Genomic DNA, 15,462 nt, shown 5'->3' on the forward strand with positions numbered 1-15,462 from the left:
GCAATAGAAAATCTTGTGATAATCATGGTTACTAGTGAAAGGAGATGTAACTCATATGTATATCAATACTTAAAGAAAGCTTGCAATAAGCATAGTTGCTAGTGAGACAAAGGAGATGCAACTCATCTGTATATCGATCCTTAAAGAAAGCTTGCAATAAGCATAGTTGCTAGTGATAAAGCCAACACAACTCATATGTGTCTTCAATAGAGAAGTTGCACTTATTGAGGCTAAAAGGGCTATGAGTAACTAGTGTGGCATGACCTTGAAGATCTTATAAGCTTAAAGATGAGTAAGAGTCAAATGTTTGTAGCTAATCACTTTAGTAGGAAAAGAAAATCTTGTGATAATCATGGTTACTAGTGACAAAGGAGATGCAACTCATTTGTATATCAATACTTAAAGAAAGCTTGCAACAAGCATAGTTGCTAGTGATAAAGCCAACACAACTCATATGTATCTTCAATAGAGAAGTTAGTGATTAACTATAAATAGTGTAGTCCGACATGCAAGCATAGAAAGATTGCAAAGGCTCCAATTGAGATCCCAACACAACTAACAAGTTTTATTGCGCATCTCCTAGACATCTCGAGTAATAGGCAGTGCCATAGAAAGCTAATATAGAGCTTGTAAAGAAATAGCAATGCTCACTAATAGCTCAATAGTCACTTTCCATTGACCTTTTGAATGTTTTGCAAACATAGAGAAACATGTTCCAAGATTAAAAACAAGTAGCAGATGATGAATTTGATTAAATGAGTGCCAATAGCCAAAGTAGATGTGGCATCAGCAGATGGTGAGCAACTCAAGAGAATGTTTTATGCTTTTGAAATAATTTGCTCATAGAACACCTCGAATTCCACCCAACTCTTAAATGATTTATACCCTTGAGGATAGAGTATTGTCTTCTCATCATAGATGAGCCATAACAAAGGTTCAATAGCTTTCGTTTTGCTCATTTGGATTAGCAACCAAGCACAATTATCTTTTTCGTACCAAAGCGGAAGCCCTTTTCATTACTTGTCTTCATCATGACTAGTCTAAACCAATTGTCACATGGTTTGGATCCAAATTTTAGCTTTACATTTCCCCATTTTCTCTTAACTCTAGATTGCATCTTTGGCAATGACTCTTTTGGATCCAATGTACTTGCCCCATTTTCTCTTAGCTCTAGATTGCATATTTGGCAATGACTCTTTTCGATCCAATGTACTTACCCTCTTTCTCTCAACCTCATCCATCTCACAACCAATGTCAAATTGATTCGAGGACCACATAGCAAACAAGAGCCAATAATTGAGCAACTAAAATTAAATATAACCCATGCCAACAAGTAATGTCATTGGGTACTAGAGGTTTTTGTGTATTTGTGTTCATTGTTTATTTTTGCCTCCATATCTGAACCTAGTCTCACTCCTACCTATGTGATAATTTCAAAAAATTATTCATTCTCACCAAGGTAACAATTTTTCATACAATCAACAAATCAACAAAAACATACTAATGCATTGTCCAATAGGTCAATATCATTATTACATAAGAACAAAGCTACGCCTTATGATAAGAAAATCATAGAGAATAGAGAGAAACACATTCCAAAGGGAGGGAGATTAACAATAAGCATTTAGCATAGCTGAGTTGGCCCTCACAATGATGTGAGTGTCTACTTAATCACATGAAGTAGACTTCTTGTATCATCATTGTAGGCCAATGGAAAGAAATAGATCTCAAGAAAGAGAGATTCAAAATTAGAATCTAACCATCAAGTTGAACCTCATGCTATCATGAGGGTCCGCTTGATTGCTAGGGGCAATGGCCAGAAAAGGATGCTCATAATAACTTGGGTTCATAATACTAGCGTGTGGAGCACTCCAATATTGAAAACTATTATGCTAGTTAATGGTTGATTAACTGAGAGTTCTTCTTGAGTGAAGTAATCGAAAGTTGAAAAATATCACAAAGAAATTTAGTACATAAGTCATAATACTACAATATGGAGTGATTCACCATGGAGAACAATTATATTGGATAATAAAAGAATAAACGACTTCTTCTTGGATGATGAGCAATCAAGGGGAGCAATCCAAAGGAGGTGTTTACAAGTTTGATGGACCACCAATTCGATGGCTCAATTGATTGTTGTGTTTAATGTGTAGTTCCAAAATTCAACAATGGCCATTTCTACAACTGAGTCCATTGACCAACTCAATGGTGGATGATTTTGATGGCTAATTTGATGGTGATTTTAATTGCCCATGTTGATGGCTAAATCAACGGCATGTTTGATGGAAAGATCAATGATCATGTCTGATAGCCAATATGATGGGGTGAACTTTTTATGACTAGCTTGATTATGGAATTGATGGCATGAGTGATGATCCAATTAAACGTCCCAGAGTGATGGTGGCCAAGCCTAACGGACACTAGCTTAATAAAAGAATAATCAAAATCTTCCCATGTCCTAACAAACTTAAACACATAAAAACTTATTTAAAAAAATATTGATCGAAAGATACAAGTATAAGAAAAGTAGAGTTGGAAAAATACCATTTTCATTTTATGAATATCTATTGAAAGATGTTTATCTCACAATCATGCTCACCTACACATTGGTGGTAAAAGCTAAATCATAACAGCTTTCTATTCACACACAATCCCTATGAACTCTTCCAAGTGCAGATAGTTGGATCCTTGAAACATAGTCGAACAAGATCTAGGTCGGATAGACTATCAAAAAGAGTTTGTAGGATTTATCTACATCTCTTTATGTTTGATCCATTGAATCTTATTCTCTATAGACTAGGGTATAATGGGATTCATGAGATCCAACTCAGTCATCTTCCAATTATACTCCCTATCATACTTGGCAAAAGATTGACTTCATGATCTAGATTTTTTTGGGGAGATATAGGTACTGGCTTGGTAAAGTCAGAAGGTACAAGCAAAATGGATTGAAGGTGTATCAATGAAGAAGAGGCAACTCTTCTTATAGTCCTTGAACACCCAATTGAAGTAGACCTATCACTCAAACCCCCTGTTGCTTGCCCAAAATCTTGATCGAGCCATTGAAAATGTGGTCATTGTACCAAACACCCCAAGTGCCATGTAATGCCCTTGGGGAGGATGACTTGCTCCTTGGTTTGAGCTGAGAGCCCCCACATTGCCACTCTTGCCACTTCTTTAGCCAATCCATCTTGCAAGATGTCAATTTCATTCTATTGCAGTAGTCGCTCCTACTGCTAGATGAGGGTTCACTTAGTGGTGGTTGATCTTTGCTAGAACTCAATTTCTTGAAGCTTGGCTACTTTTCTCTCCATATTAAGCTCGTTTATAGTAGCCTTCAAGGTGCCAATCTCAAAGGTAGAAGATTAAACCCACAAGCATGCTCCTCTTCTTCTCACTCCTCTTGTGTCAAAGGTCTCTTTCCTGCTCTTTTGGCCCTGTCATTATGAGGTGGCTCATCTCCTAGCATCTCCAATAGTATTGTGTGAATGTTCTAGGAAAAGATGGTGCACACAAGGTATTTTGAGGTATTCTACATGCACAAATTTATACAAATTTTAACACATACAATTCTACATATGTGCATAAGATAGAAGAAATTTTTAACACTTACAAATACAACATGCAATGCATGTAATATGATGTTGATTGCATGCATGCAACACAATACACGATGCGTCCTACATATTGATTGCAATGCAAGCATGCAATATCATATTGTATGCATGCATTCTTTTTACAATTGGATTACATGCATGCAATATGTATCATATTGCCTTGTAAAAGGAAAAATGACATGCTATCTACAAATAAAAGACTAACAAAAATTCACACCTCTCTTTGAGAGAGCCCGAGCACTTACACCCAAAGCATGATCCCATGTAGCTCTCATGCCTTGTAAGCATGGGGGCCAAGGACTACCTTCCAAGCCAGACCCTAGAAAGGGGCTTATGATAGGAGAGGGGAATCACCTCTCAAATCAAAAGTGCTAAAAAAGAATGACTGGCTCCGTTATATTACTGCAATGGTATTTATACTACTAATAAAAAAGCTATTACCACTAATTAAAGACATATTATTACCCAAAAATGATCCTTTGTTAGTGTAATAGGCATGAAACTTGCAGTATTAGGATTACTACTATCGATAAAAATCACAACCAAATATATGGCTGGCACTATGTCTTTTGCCGATGGTACAAGTATTGTACTAGTGGAAAAATTATGTTGTCAGTGGTATTTTAAAACAGTACTAACAATAAATGGCAAAGTACCGGTGATAAATAGATGGTTTCTTTTTTTTTTAGACCAGCAAGGTTTTTTGTTATTGCATGCATGATTTTGTGAAAGTCTTATTCATGACTGTTGATGATCGAAAAAGTCATGTGATTATGTGAATATACAATCCTTGATCTTAGAATTGTGGGCTTTGTATTTGTAGAATTGTGGGTTTTGTATTCCTACCTAACATTGCATAAGTAGTCCTCTGATGCCAATCAACTTATCAAAATATTATATATCTCCTTCAAGTGCCTCTGCCTTAGCTATTCCATTTATTGTTTGCTGTTTGTATTGGGAAGCTCTCATGGCTTGACCGTATGCCTCACTTTGGTATGGACTGACTTGGTTGCTTTAAAAAATGCAGGCCTATCAAATCTTTTGAATGTAATTATGTATGGTTACCTATGCTACCCACCTTCTATTGAGGAGCTAGCTACACTTAGCTGCAATGGAATATGAAATAATTTAATTACTAGTCATCAAACCTCATGAGTTTCTTGGCCATAGAGAATTGTCACTTCTTCATGCTAGCATGAGGGTATACTTGGTTGTTAAGAGAAGTGCCTTTTTTCTATAGTCAGAATTGAGCTTGCCAAAACACACCTTAAGACATTCATAGTAAGAACAAGCATCCAATAGACAAGATGACCCTCATGCCAATGTGAGGCTCTAATTGGTTGCTAGGAGTAGTGCCTTTGTTCTCTAGTAGAAAACAAATCCATTAAAACACATCTCAAGACACCCATAGCAACCCAAGGGTCTACTCAATTGCTAAGATCAATGTCTTTTTCCCTAGTTAGAATTGAATCCATCCAAAAACACCTCATAAACCCATAGCAAAAGTAGGCATTCAACAAACTAAGTTGACCACATCGGTCTGAGGGTCAATTGAAGTAGTGCCTTTTTTCTCTAGTCAAAATCAAATTCATTAAAATGAACTTTGAGACATCTACAATAAGAGCAGGCATACACCCAATCAAGTTGACCCATATAACAACATGAGGTCCACATTATCTCGTTGGGAGTAGTGCCTATTTCCTCCGGTTAGCATCAAATGTGATTCAATCCAAAGCTACGAGAGCCATGATTGAGAGGGTAAGAGGAGGATGGCCTCTACCGTGCATAGCAAGAGAGGGCATGTAACAATTTATTTGATCTTCATGCTGGTGTGAGGGCTAGGAGTACAACATTTTATCTCTAATTAGAATTGAATCCATTGAAACACACCTCAAGACACTCATAAGAGCAAGCATTCAATAGATGAATTGACCCTCACATCAGTGGAGCGTCTCCTTGGTCACCCAACGTAGAGTATTTTTATATAGTTAGAATCAAGTATGTTAAAACACACCTCAAGACACCCATAAAATGCAAACATTTAGCAACTAAGCTGACCCTCATGCCATCATGAGTGTCTACTTAGTCACTAGGAGTCAAATGCTTTCCTCTCTAGTTAGAATTAACTACATTGAAATATATGTTGAAACACCCATAGCAAGAGTGGGAATTGAATAAAATTTGCATGCTGGCATGAGGGTCTACATGATTGCTAGGAGCAATGCCTTTTTTCTCCAATCAAAGTCAAATCCATTGAGACACACTTATAGACACCCATTGAGAGAGTTGGCATTCAGGGGCTAGTGCTTTGCAATTTGTAAATGGGATTCACTCTTGGACTTATGTTTGATTCTCTTCTTTGCATAATTGAGGGAAAATTGTATATATTCTTCAAGTATGATTTGAAGAAGTCTACAATTTTGTGATTCAACTTATGATAGCCATCTTTGTTTGCATGTTGTTATGAATTATAAGACGTACATTATAAGGTGGTGCATGTATTTGTCCATCAATAAGGTGCTACAAATTCCTTCCCATAAAAAAGAGAGCTTATCTAGCATTTGTAAACATTGAAGTTATTTGCATGTAATATGTCAAATTCTACCATATACATCACCTTGTAGATGAAGATGCACTTAGGAAGTGAAAAACCAAGAACTATGTCTTATGCACTTATTAATAGTATGTAATTTTACAAAAAACACCCTTGGGTTAGTTAGAACACTTTAAAAATGCATAGTGAAAAGAAGTTCTTGAGCTCCCTCTTGCACCCACTTGTCCCCCCAATCCCAGTTAGAAGTTGAAACAAGTTTGCTTGAATAAGGGCAAAGTGCCCCATACAATGATGGCTCAAAAATATAAAGTAGCCTACTTCATAAGGATGAAACTGAGGTAGAGTTATAGTTCAGGTGCATCCTTGCACATTGAATCTCAATGTGCCCATCAATCAAAATGTATGACACAACCCACTAAAGAAAAGAAATAAGAAAAGGAAGAGCCCCATAGCCAATTGAAGCCCCACATTGATTATCAAACAAGTTCAAGGACTTTCAATGCATCAATTAGAAAGGGAATTGGTACTTGTCCTTACATCCAAGTGCAACAAGTTCCTTGATCAAAGGAGAATGGCCTTGGGGTGACCCTATAAGCTAGAGATAAGCTAGAGATCACTACAGTTAGAACAAGTTAAAATTAGCTTGCTCATTCCTAAGCACCTAGGATCATTACTATAGTGATGAGGCTACTAGGCAAAATTTGAGGACAACAAAGTATAAGACGTGAGCTAAGAAGGAGGTTGCCAGAGTCTTATTCTAGAAGAGGAGTTGGAGTGTTGTGATACTCACATAAGTGCTACCAAGGATCACTTGAAAGAATCAAGGTGAGAATTTGAAGCGACATTCGCTCAAATGCATAGTGACCTTGAATCTAGTAGACGAGGGCTCTAATGGAACCAGAGGGCCAAAATAAAGATTTAAAAGCACACATTAATGTCCCAAAGGGAATGCTCGTCTATGCTCTTTATTGCATGAAAGTAAGTGGTGATTCTTAGAGGAGCTAAGTAGAAAGAGAGTATTTAGACAGATCCATCAAGATCGAACTTAAAACCACTCTTTCTTAGTGCAAAGAATTGAAGATCTAAATTTAAGGCCTTCCTAGAGAAAAGATTGCACTCCAATAGGAATGGTTGGTGGTTACATAAGGTTTGAGCAACATTCAAGAGCAGTTATAGGGAGCAATCAATCTTCTCCAAGACTACCTAACTGACAAGAGAGTAATGACAACATTGGTGCATGATCTTGGATTAAGTTTGGAGACAATGGTCATTCTTCTGAAAGGCATGGATAGATTCTACTCGATCATCAAGGTCTAGATTATGTAGAAATGCTCCAATTTGGGCATTCTAACTAATCCTTCCTCAATGACTCTATTCAAATGTAAAAATGTTGTACACAGATTGGAGGTTCCAAGTTGCACATTTGGAAAATATACAAAGAGCTCCCTCCTCTTCTACCTTAACACAGTAGTCATTATGCTCAACCTCCAGGCTAAGGCTTTCTTAGCACTCAATGCTTTCCTCAATCTTGTCCTTGTGACATTTTGATAGCAACTAGAAGGGGAGTAAGTCCTTTGGTGGAAGAATACCATCAAAACTCAATTGAATTAAAATAAGTCAACCCAACATACCCTTAATCTACTGGATAAAGAGTTGGGAGGTAGGGAGCTGCTAATCAAATTCCCAACTTGGACCTTGGTGACTTGTGAGTAGCATGGACCTGACTGGAGTGGGAGTCAATATCTTCAATGGGTAGCAAACTTCCTCATGAGAACCATAGTGCTATTTACCATTATTTTTGACAATTATCTATCTTGACTATGCGTCAAGGCTCCATTGGTGCATGGTCTTGATAGGACTTAAATGTAAGGTTTTTTTCTCACATAACAGTGATGAGACAGTGATATGAAACTATGTATGTAAAATTACACAGTTGTGGCTTTTGAGAGCATGGTGGATTGCATGCAAGTGAGTGATAAGTAGACTAGATCATATTTACAACCGAAGAAATGTATGAGAGAAAATCATTTCACATTGGAGCTCATGATATAGTCAATTGGAGAGGAATACTGATTGGTGGAGAAAGACCTCTTATCCCTCCTTTGTCCTCTTGATGATGGGTAGTGCCACACATAATATATGTGTGTATGCATTGTAGTCCATGCCATTCTCGGTTTTTTGTGTGGAATTATTCCAAATGCAAACATAGTTTTAGCATTGGTAGCTCTTTATCTTTTGTGACATATTTGTGTAGCAATCCAAGCTTAAACAAGAAAGGGAGATTCAAATGAAGAGATTGATCTAAGTGTAGACCTAAGCCCATTTGCGTTAACTATCATGTTGGCATGAGGATTTGCTTAGTTACAAGGATCAAAAAGAAGAATTACATTTAATGTAAAAAAACAAAAAATGAGTGAGGGGAGAGAAAGAAAGCATTTAGCACTTCAATCTCAGCCTTGACATGACTGTGAGGGTATTCTTGGTCACTAGGAGCAATGTCTTTTTCTTTTATTAGAATTTGATCTATCAAAACACACTTTGAGACACCCATAGCTAGAGTGAGCATTCAATAGCCAAATTGAGCCTCATTTCTACTTGGTCACTAGGAACATTGCCTTTTTGTGCATTCTAGATTCAAATCCATCAAAACACCTCGAGATAGTGATAGAGCAAGAGTGTAGAAGTAGTGCAGTTTTTTGTAGTCTAATTATATTCATTGAAAAACCTTGAGACATCAACAGGAAAGTAGGCATTTACCACCTACTTTGACACTCATGCTAGTTTGAGGGTTTGCCCAGTTGCTAGGAGCAGTGTTTTTTTTTCTCCAATCAGCAACAAATTAGTCAAAACACACCTCGAGACACCAATAGCAAGAGAAAGCATTTAGCACCTGGGTTGACTTTCATGTTGGTGTGCCCCAAAGCTAACACCTCTACAACTAGGAGACTTGAAATCAAAACATGAATGAGCATTTACCTAGAACTTGAAACATGAATGTGAATGAAGACATTGTATTCCATACCTACCTTGAAAACTTTATCGATCCCCAAGGGAGTAGCTACATATGTTGCACTTGCATGCTTCTTTTGATGTGAAAGTTGAGGGACAAATATTCACCAATGAAAAGGCATCACGTGCCACACCTTACTTGAAAACTTTACCCATCTTTGAGTGAGTGGCGATTTTAAATGCTACACTTGCATGCTTCTTCATTAAAAAAAGTTGCAGGGACAAATGTGTGGTAAAGAAAACATGCTCTATCTACTCAACTTCTTTATCCATACTCGATAAATTAGTAATAGTGGAGGCATCATGTGCCATACCTTACTTGAAAGCCTTAAATCCTTAAGGAGTGATTTCAAATGTTACACTTGCTTTGCTTCTTCATATGGGAAAGTCGCAAAGACAAATGTGTGCCAATTATAAGATGCTCTATCTACTCAACTACTTTATCCATGCCCAAGCATTTCTATGGATTGTAGCATCTCTTGAATTCCCTACCCTCCATCTCATTTGTGTATATCTTCCTCTCCATTCTCTTATGATGGAGCATCCTCCTTGTTGTCACTTTTTCTCATAGTTCATGTTTCAAGGATTTACTCACCTATAATCATAGTTAGTTGGTCATCGTAGTATAGTGAACATAGTTGTAGCGCAAGGTCTTAGGTCACATTTCAATGAGAGGTGTAGGCTAAATCATGGAAAGTAGTTTTTTAATGAGCTTAGGTGGCAAAGAATTGACGATCATAGGTTTGATGGAGGTTCTCACCTCCATAGGAATTCAAGGGATTAGGAAAGATTTGTAGGGTTTAGAAGAAGGACATGGTTGAGAAATCTAACTAGAAGTTTAAGGTTGAGAAACAATTGTAGGTTTTATGATGAGTTTAGGGTTGAAAAAGAGGTCTAGGTTTGAGGAGTGGAGAGTAGTCTCCTTCATGGATTCATGGGGTTAAGGGTTGAGGAGGAGTGAACATGGGTGAGGTGATAGTATTGAGGGAGTTTGGACACATGGAGATCAAGCATATGAACACAAAAGACAACTAAATATTCAAGCCCAAAGAGTGGGATTTATTTCCATTAAAAGACATTTATACATGTTCTTGAGTTTTGGTCTCTACACAATGTGTATGGCATAGTCTCTACATAAAGTATTAGAGACTTCCATGAGTCTCTATCCAAATTGTAGGGGACTCCAAAGAGTCTGTACACAATTCTAGGTACTTCTAAGATTCTCTACATGGAAGCCTCTATAGAAATTCTAGGGTACTTTTAAGAGTCTCTACAAAAACTATAGTGGACTCCCAATCGTCTTTAGACAAATTATAGGTGACCTTCAATAGTCTTTACACAAATTATAGGGGACCTCCTAGGGTCTCTACACTAAGTGTAGAACCTTCTCAAAGTGTAGGGTCTTAGTATTTCTCTCTCTAGTTTTAGCTTATCTCTTTCTAGATCATGATTTTATAAGCATTTAGATATTTTCTAGACAATATTTTGGCTATATATCCATTGAATCTACTCTTAAGCTCAATTTTATTACAAGTGGAGTTGTGCTGATATACATTGATCTCATATTGGCTATTACTGCTTATGCTTTTGATACTTGTTGCCACTGGGTTAACAACTCCCCTAGATTGATTTGAGTATCCATCCTAGGGTATCTAATACTTTGAATGGGAGTATTTTGAACTATGTTCCTTCCATGGAGTTTTGTGGGTTCCAGAGTTGGATTTCTCCATAATTGATATGACTTCTTTTTAACATGATTATTATTCAATTTGTCAAAGTAGTCCTTGTTATGTTGTTGAGTGCTTCCAGAGTTTCTCTATCTTGTGGATTGCACAAAAATGAGTTGTAGGTCAGTCATGTGGCACAATATTGGGTACTTGATGTTGAGAGTATTGAATAATGTGTGTATCAAATGTCGCATGTTGATATTAATTGGCATGTTTTGTTCTTTGTCTTATACTCCCTAGCATGCATATTCTCATGTTGATAGAACCTGTGTTTGATTATAGTGTTTGCCATCAATTTTGGCTAAAAATGTTCTTTATTATTTGATGTGTTCTATTTGTATACGGAAGGTAGAGCTTCTAGGATCCTAGCATTTGATTCATTGTTTGTCAAGAGGAATGTTTGTAAGAGAAACAAAGATGAGGTTATCATTGATGAGGCTTAGAACTTGCATGTATGACTTTGGAGGCCATGGGAAAATTGGTGGTATTAACAATCTCAATAACTTTGAGTGAGAGTACATGTTTCTTATATTAATTTGTATTGATGTCATCTTTTGTGCTCTTAACAGGAGCTTCTTATTTTCACTTAGAGAATGTGAAAGTGCATGCTTAAAGCTTGTTGGGTGTCTTGTGTTGTCTGAAGTAGATATTCATTATGATCACCTAATTCACCTAAGGAATTTTAAGGATTGTATTTTGATTTTGAGATTGAGTTCTTGACATCTTGTGCCCTTCTCTATTCAACGGGGCTTTATTCATGAAATGATTGTGTCTAAATTGGAAAATATTTTTTGTGTGTGTGTGTGTTTGTGAACCTAACATAAATGTCTAGGTGTGAGAGAATCTTATTTGTAAGTTTTATTCATTGATACCATGGCTATGAAATCATGTTGTTCTTTGTGATTTGGTCCATACTAGTTCTTTATTTGTTTTATTTTTTCTTCTTTCGAGGACTAGGATCATCAATGGGAACATGTTTCATGGAGAAACTTCTTTCTTGTTGGCCTTTTGGATTTTGATAAAGCTTTGCTAGCCTTGTAGTTGAGTAGTGAAGAGTGTTGGCAAGTTGGACTGGTATAGAAAGCTGACATTCGGGTTCATATGTGGAAATGTGTTTGCCAAAAGTACAATCCCATTGTTTTCTTATGGATGGGTTGGATTGTGGCAATTCCTTTGATTATGCATGCCTCTGATCGTTGAGTAACATTTGTATTTGATGACTTAATGCTTGGTATGTGTCCCATTTTAATGGACATAGAGTCACTCTTTTTAGGCTCTTCATATTGTCTTCAAGGTACCAATATTTGTTATAGCATATTGCATGGTCTATTGATGCTGCATCTTTTGAGGATCCATGTCGAACTTCATCTTCTATCCAAGTATGTCTTGGGTTATCTAGATTATATCCAATTGTACGGAGTGGAAAACTTGTAGTTGCTGATGATGAATGATCATTGCATTTCTTATCGATAGGTCCATGTTGACATTTTGTTGGGTTGCAACTTGACTGAGGGATTTTCTTTGGAGTCCTTATTAACCATGATTGTTGAGTGGATCTTGGCTTGAGAGTTCTTTATCATCTTGAAATTGTTAATACTTCATTTTTTATTCTAAAAAATGATGTAGATCTTTGATAAGGCCCAATGTCAATTGCTAGCATTCATTTGAGTTTAATTAGCTCTTATTTTAAGTATTATATATTACTATTTTCTTCTACACAACATGAAGTAAGTTTGTTTTTTTGATCCTCCTCTTGTTTTGTACTTGTTGTTTGAGTTCTTCCAGTTGTTGTTGCTAAGCATCTTGGAATTCATTCAAGTTATACTTGCACTTGGAAAACATCTTTGAATTATCATAGATTTTATGGAGGATTACCAAAAATCGATCAACAAAAAGCGAACGAGCCAAAAAAAGCAACCAATACAAAACAATAAAAGATTTATAAATCCCCTATTTGAGTAGCAAAAAATAAAATAAAATTCAAAAGTCATGTTGTTTCCTCAATGCTAGAAGGTTAAATATGCACATAACTTTAAAGCCATGAACAATAATTTCACATCACTTATAAGAGACTTGGTATGTTTCATTGCCAAGTCATCATTAGTATACAAGACAACCCTACTGCAAACAAGTTCTCTCTTTCCACCATAGTAATTGAGATCATCAATGCAACCTTTCAAAAAGTGAGGTGTTCCAAAGGATTCTTTGAATGGATTAGCCTAGATTTCATGAATATGTAAGTGCTTATCTTTTTAACTCTATTCACTCTTGGAACAATTCTTTCACTCTTACATCCCACTAATCCAACCAATTCAACAAATTGACTCCAAATTCATATTTTAGTGCATGAAAATTTACTAGATGGTGCAAAAAGACATGATAATCATCTAAATCACGCCTTGCCATTTGATTTGATATGTAACATGACCCCATTTGGACTTGTAAATCAAAAGATATAGGGATGTGAAAATGTTATCTTTTGGGCCAAAATAGGGAGTGCGTTAATGCACCCCCTGTTTTGGCCCAAAAGATGACATTTTCACATCCCTGTATCCTTGCAAGTTGTCAAAGTTTTGTGTTTTTGGCCTAAAAGACAAGTTTTTAACATTCCGGCATCTTTAGATTTCAAAAACAAATGGCATAATGTTACATATCAAATCAAATGACAAGGCATGAAATGAATCTCATGCCTTTTTGCACCATCTCAAAAAATTATGTGCATCAGAATATGAAATTTGTGAATTTTTGTCCAATTTGTTGCACAAAATTTAAAGCAAGGTTTCCCATAGTAGGGAGCGAGTAGACACTGCCGACTTTGGCAAAAAAAAAAGCCAAATTTTAACATCCTATACCTTTTAATTGCACTCACGAGATCACTCTTCATTAACCGATAAAGCATGGGTTCAAAATTAATCTATTCTTGCATTTTTAGATTTTCTCATGTAATTGGTTAAACCCCTGTATGTGTTTACATTTTCAAACTTAAAATTGTGATACTCCTTCATGAATCTACATATACAAATTACATTAAGTTGCTATCTTATAATCCCCTCATGTAGATAAATGGCATGTAGGTCCCCCAATTAAAAAATACCCTTCAGTGCACTAAAGTGCTATGCTACATGGTTATGATTGATCCCCCGAGGTAATTGAAACCCAAATGGGGTCATGTTAAAATAGTCCTTAACTTTGGACTACTCAATTCCAAGAAATCTGACACATAACCCCCATTTTGTATAAATTTTACTTCAAGCAATTATTTTATTGGATACTTAGATTCTTTCTTTGCTTGATTGAATTTCCTACTGCTTTAACAAGTTGTTGCTTGCTTTTTTGGGCTCTCTCAATTTTTCTACTCGCTCTATCGACTGCCTCAATTTTATGGTGCATCTATTCCTTTGTGTTCTCCTTTCTTGAATATCCCGCTTATCCTAGCCCTAAGGGATTCAGGTATATATTCATGTTTATGATCAATACAAAGTAGAGTAGTGTAGAGTGAACAGTTACCTATCTTCTAGAGATCACCACTTTATGACTGCCAAATTTTTATTTTTATAGGCCATATTTGTGTAAGGGTGACCTATGTAGCATTGCCAATTTACTCAAATTTAGAATTTAGTAGGTCATTCTTGAGTGGAATTCATCATTCTAGAAAAAGGTCCAAACAAACAAGAATTGAATAATGCATTAAACCTAAAAACTAACCCAACCTAAACCTCATTCAACCACCCATTAGAGCCAATCTACTCATAATGACCCTAAAAACAACCTGAATATGAATGTAGTCAGTCAAGGCATGAAGTTGACAGCTTGGCCCAACTTGGATAGCCTAGACATGAAGTTGGATAGAACCTCATCCAAATTTCAGCATCATAATAGCCTAGTATTATTTAGAAATATCTAATAGTATCCCCCCAGCATTTATAAATGCCAAACACACTTTCCCCCAACTTTAAACGTACCATTTCCCATAGAAGAACTTAAGGACCAAAAACTAGAAATTGACTTAGTTCAGTACCTAGAACCCAATCACAGATTCCTAGCAACTAGTTTAGACTAGATATCCCCTCAAATCATATAATAAACTTGAAAGGACTTCATTAGAACCCTAGTGTGAATATAGTTTAAAACCTAGCCTATTGAAGACCCTAGAACACTAGTTATCATCTACAACACATAACATAGGATTAGGTGGACCTTGGAAAATTCTCATAGGGAAAGTCCTCTGCCAAGAAAGAATGAATAGTTTTCATTGCACAACATAGGATTAGATGGATCTTGGAAAATTCTCATAGGGAAAGTCCTCTGCCAAGAAAGAATGAATAGTTTTCATTGCACAACATAGGATTAGATGGATCTTGGAAAATTCTCATAGGGAAAGTCCTCTACCAAGAAAGAATGAATAGTTTTCATTGCAATTTACTATCCTAGATCTATCATGACCAGAGCATCATATCAAATATTTATATCATGATCCATCTTTGCCTCTTGCCTCAGGCACATCTATTTCACTAGAAGCTATGGAAGTAGCCAATATACTCATTGATATTAA

The sequence above is a fragment of the Dipteris shenzhenensis genome, chromosome 21, assembly GCF_047967505.1.
Source record: "Dipteris shenzhenensis isolate YYH24624 ecotype China chromosome 21, Dip_SZ_1.0, whole genome shotgun sequence".
Classification (NCBI taxonomy): Eukaryota; Viridiplantae; Streptophyta; class Polypodiopsida; order Gleicheniales; family Dipteridaceae; genus Dipteris; species Dipteris shenzhenensis.